Source organism: Eptesicus fuscus, chromosome 17 (assembly GCF_027574615.1).
Source record: "Eptesicus fuscus isolate TK198812 chromosome 17, DD_ASM_mEF_20220401, whole genome shotgun sequence".
Classification (NCBI taxonomy): Eukaryota; Metazoa; Chordata; class Mammalia; order Chiroptera; family Vespertilionidae; genus Eptesicus; species Eptesicus fuscus.
In genome coordinates, this window is record NC_072489.1 from 22,853,805 (window position 1) to 22,859,586 (window position 5,782).

Below are 5,782 nucleotides of genomic sequence, written 5' to 3' on the forward strand. Positions count from 1 at the left end.
GCTGCCATCAATAAATCAACAGACAATAAGTGCTGGCAAGGATTCTGAGAAAAGAGAACTCTTGGGTACTGTTGGTAGGAATGCAAAATGGTGCAGACACTGTGCAAACTGGTATGTAGTGTCCTCAAAAAATTAAATAATGGAACTGAAAGGAATTTTTAGGGATGAAATAGGCAGGTTTTAGGGAATTTTAGGAATTAAGGGGTCCATGGAGAAAGCACAGGGCTACAGAGCTGCAAAGGGTACATTTCCATAAGACAAGGGAGTTGAGAGTAGCTAAAGGTACACATTTACAGAATAAAGGGAAGGAAGCCCCTCATTCAAAGAGGAAGGAAGAAAAACCCAGAGGGAATAGGAGAACAATAAGGGAGAAGAAGGAGGGAACCTCACATACTTCACATGAGACTTGAGCTCAGGAGTTGCTATAATGACCAAATCAAAAGGGAAATAGTGACCAATCAGAAGGGATATCAAGGCACAAAAAAAAACTGCAGCCTTTATAAACCGTGGAAAATGGGACTCTTTCCCCCTCCCCACGCGGGAGTCTGTGCTTATTTCTCAATAAATTTCCACCTTTGCTATACCATTTTCCGTCAGTGGTTTCATTTTTCGACTCCACTAGACAAAGAGCCTGGGGAACCATTCTGCCCAGGGGAACACTGCACATTCCAGTCCAAATTTCCCATTTCAGAACTGCCTTCTGACCCAGCTACCCCACTTCTGGGAATATATCCTAGGAATCCCAAAACATCAATTAGAAATAATATATGCACCCCTATGTTCATAGCATTATTTACAATGGCCAATATTTGGAAACAGCCCAAGTGCCCTTCAGTAGATGAATGGATAAAAAAGCTGGGCTACATTTATACAATGGGATACTATGTGACTGTAAAAAAGAAGGAACTCTTACCCTTTCTGATAGTATAGATAGATCTGGAGATTATTATGCTAAGTGAAATCAGCAGGTCAGAGAAAGACAAATATCACATGACCTCACTTACATGTGGAATCTAATGAACAAAATTAACTGATGAACAAAATAGAACCATAGGCATGGATATGGAACAGACTGAAAGGGATCAGATGGGAAGGGTGTGGGGGGGGACTGATCGGCTGCCTCCTGCACGCCCCACTCTGGGGATGGAGCCTGCAATCTGGGCATGTGCTCTGACTGGTAATCGAACCATGACCTCCTGGTACATAGGTCGACACTCAACCACTGAACCATGCCTGCCTGGCTATATCTTTATAAAGATATCCTTCTCAAAGATAGGGGTGCTATCCCCTTAATAATTTCATTTCAAAGAGATGGTTTCAAGTTTCTTGAGAAAGACATTTTCAGGTTGTAAAACTGGCTAGGGGCTTTTAAAAAATATACAATCACTTCAAATAAGCAGAGAAGAAAATTTATAGTTACAAGTTTTCTAAAGTAAATGCTTTAAGGAAAAGGAGGTTAAGGGCCTAGAGTCAGGAAAAAGCCTCTAAAATGTAGACATACTATGGGGAACATTAGGCCTTCTTGGTCATGGGACGGAAGAAAAGTACACTAGCAACTTCATTTTTACTTTCAACTTCTAAAAATGTAGTTAGAGAAATATGGAAAAATTTTAAGATTTGTTCAAGCTTTGAGGTGTTGATTATATTATTCAGTTATGGTCAGTATAGTATTAACTGTTCTGTATGTTAACAATATTACAAAATATTTAATATTATAATTTCTCGTGACCTTAAATAAAATGGGTAAGCACTCACCATACTCTGATATTTTATAATTATCAATAATTTATATAAAATTTACTTTATACATAATTTGGTTACATGATATCTGGTAAAATTCATTTGGGTATTTGACATTTGGAAATAATACTATTAAAGGCAGTTATGTTTTACACGCTTTCTATGCTCACTTGGTACAATAAGCGTTTATCAGCATTGTCTCACTTAATCATTATAATAAGTATTATCCCAGATTTACAGATAAGAGAGAAATTAAAACTTGTCAGAGGATACAAAGGAAATACAAAGAATTATCTCACTGGTCCCAACCTTTATTTTACTATACAATACCCTGTCTCCAGATACCATCTTCTCTCTTTTGTAAAAACTGATTTCCTCATTGATATTTTAATCATATACCTCAGCCAAGTCATTGACAAAACACATCTAAATTCTATGCAATTAAATTATTGAATGCATTATCTGTTTCAAAGAATAGGCTGATATTTATCTTTATAACTTTTACCAAAAATTAAATTCTGCATTTTGCTTAACTAAAAGGACTCTGCATATTATAAGAAAAATTGAGTACAAATTGAAAATTATACTTGAATGTAGTAGCTTTATTAGATTAGGGCAGTAGGATTAACTTATTTGAAATATATGAAGATCATAAATCTTAAGTTCAAAAGGCTACAACATTTAGATCTTTTCACTAAGATGTAGGATTGTGGGGCAATTAGCATATAATGCTGACAATCTAACCTTTTTGAAATAATGCTGTGGACATACATCAGGTAAGACTCATAGCTGCTGTTCATACCCCTTTCTTTTACTGGTATTGCATAAAAATCATTGTGTTTAAAATGATTTCAGAGTGAAGTATTCTTTCCATGAGCAAAAAAGGTTTGGCTCTCAAAATTGCAAAATGGCAAATATTTGTTTTCTTGTTGGTTGATATAGACAAGTGAAAAGATGTGTGGGTAAATACTAGCTTCTTAGAAGTTATTAGGTATTGAGAAATGCTCAAGAGTGTTTGATAAATCAACATTCAGCAATGCAACTATTTTATGTTACTTTAAATATATTTTTATTGATTTCAGAGAGGAAGGGAGAGGGAGAGAGAGATAGAAACATCAATGATGAGAGAGAATCATTGATTGGCTGCCTCCTACACTCCCCCTACTGGGGATCCAGCCCACAACCCTGGCTTGTGCCCTTGACCCGGGATCCTTCAGTCCGAATGCCGATGTACAATACAACTATTTTTAGAGTTACAGACATACCTCATAAATATCATGGGTTCATTTCCAGACCACCACATTGAAGCAAATATCTCAATAAAGAAAATCTTGGCCCTAGCAGGTTTGGCTCAATGGATAGAGTGATTGCCTGCACATACCTAGGTTGCAGCCTCCTCCCGGCCCTGGTGTGGGTGTTTCTCAAACATCGGTGTTTCTCTCTCTCTTCCACTCTCTCTAAAATCAATGGAAAAATATCCTTGGGTGTGGATTAAAAAAAAAAAAAGAAAATCTCATAATTTTTTTAGCTTTCCAATGCATATAAAAGTCTATGTTTATACTATTCTATAGTCTATTAAGTATGCAATTGCATTATATCTAAAAAAAGAAAACAATGCATGGACCTTAATTTAAAAAATATTTTATTGCTAAATAAAAGGCTAACCATCAGCCTTCAGCAAATCATAATCTTTTTTTATGGTGGAAGGTCTTGCCTAGATGTTGATGGTTGATGACTGATCAGAATGGTGGCAATTTCTTAAAGTAAGACAACAATGAAGTTTGCCACATCAATTGACTTTTTCAAGAAGGGTTTCTCTGTACCATGTAATGCCATTTGATAGCACTTTTGCTTCAGAAGAACTTCTTTCAATATTGGAGTCAATCATCTGGAACTCTGCCACTTCTTTATCAACTAAGTTTAAGTAATACTCTAAATCTTTTGCTGTTATTTCAACAATCTTTACAGCATCTTCATCAGGAGTAGATTCCATCTCAAGAAACCACTTTCTTTGCTCATCTGCAAGAGGCAACTTCTTATCCATTAAATTTTTATCATGAGATTATACAATGATGGGCAACCTTTTGAGCTTGGTGTTTCAAACTTCGCCAAAAAACTGAGCATAACTTGGGTAGTGTGTCCCTTTGAGGAAAAAAACATTATTTCGCGATATTTATAGTTTAAATAACATAAATGTTTCATCCTCGGCATGCGGCCGCCTCAGCGGCCGCGTGTCATCAGAAATGGCACTGACACGCGTGTCAGAGGTTCGCCATCACTGGATTATAACAACTCAGTCACATCTTCAGCTTCCACTTCTAATTCTAGTTCTCTAACTATGTCCACCACATCTTCAGTTACTTCCTCCACTGAAGTCTTGAAACCCCTCAAAGTCATCCATGAGGGTTGGAATCAACTTCTTCCAAATTCCTGATAATGTTGATATTTTGATCTCCTCCCATGAATCACAAATGTTCTTAAAGACATCTAGAATAATGAATCCTTTCCAGAAAGTTTTCAATTTACTTTTCCCAGATGAATCAGAGGAAACACTATCTACAGTAACTACAGACTAACAAAATCTTATATAAGAAGATTTTAAAGTCAGTATTACTCTTAGATCCATGGGGTGCATAATGCGTGTTGTGTTAACAGGCATGAATAACTTTATTATTATACATCTTCATCAGAGCTCTTGATTGACCAGGAACATTGTCAATGAGCAGTAATATTTTGAAATGAGTATTCAGTCTGAGCAGTAGGCCTCAACAGTGGGCTTGAAATATCAGTAAATCATGTTGTAAGTATATGTAATGTCATTCAGGCTATATTCCATTTATAGAGCTCAGACAGAATATTTAGCATAAGCTTTAAGTTCCCTAGGGTTTTCAGAATAGTAAATGATCTCTGACTTCCATTTAAAATGACCACCTGCATTAGTCCCTAACAGGAGAGTGAGCCTGTCCTTTCAAGCTTTGAAGCCAGGAATTGACTTTTCCTCTCTAGAGTCCTAGATGGCATATTTTTCCAATATAAGGCTGTTTTGTAAATGGGTTGCTTAGTGCAGCCACCTTCATTAATTACATTAGCTAGATCTTCCGGATAATTTGCTGCAACTTCTACATCAGCACTTGCTGCTTCACCTTGAACTTTTATGTTATGGAGTTGTCTTCTTTCACTAATCTCATCAACCTCTGTTAGCTTTCAATTTTTCTTCCTCAGCTTCCTCACCTCTCTTAGCCATCATAGCATTGAAGAGAGTTAGGGCTTGCTCTGGGTTAGGCTTTGGTTTAAGGGAATGCTGTGGCTGGTTTGATCTTCTATCCAGACCACTAAGACTTTCTCCATATCAGCAATATGGATGTTTCACTTTCTTGTCAGTCAGGGTTCACTGGAGTAGCATTTTTAATTTCCTTCAAGAACTTTTCCATCACATTCAGAACACAGCTAACTATTGGGTACAAGAGGCCTAGCTTTCAGCCTAGCTTTCAGCCTAGCTTGCCTTTCCACATGCCTTCCTCACTAAATCATTTCTAGCTTTTGATTTAAAGTGAGATGTGACTCTTTTTTACTTGAATGCTTTGAGGCCATTGTAGGGTTATTTACAATGTTGTTGTGTCTCAGAAAACAAGGAGGCCGAGGAGAGGAAGAGAGATGGGGGAAAAGTCAGTCAGTGGAGCAGTCAGAAAAAACACAAAATTTCTCGATTGAGTTTGCCATCTTCTATGGGTGTAGTTCATGGCACCCCAAAACAATTACAAAAGTAACAACAAAGATCGCTGATCCCAGATATCCATAACAAATATCATAATAATTTTAAAAGCTTACAATATTGTGAGAATTACTAAAATGTGACACAGAAACACAAAGTGAACAAATTTTGTTGGAAAAATGGACTTGCCTGGTGCAGGTTTGCTACAAACCTTCAATTTGTAAGAAACATATTATCTGCAAAGCACAATACAGTGAAGTGCAATCAAACAAAGTCTGTCTATACTTATGACTGAGGGTGATAAGCAGTTTGTGCTAGCATGCAGCTATC

General features: G+C 36.8%; 1 pseudogene; it reads right to left on the bottom strand.

Annotated features, from left to right (window-relative positions):
* Positions 1-3,479: 3,479 nt before the first annotated feature.
* LOC129152096 (tigger transposable element-derived protein 1-like) lies at positions 3,480-5,331 on the bottom strand (annotated as a pseudogene).
* Between the last annotated feature and the right edge of the window lie 451 nt (positions 5,332-5,782).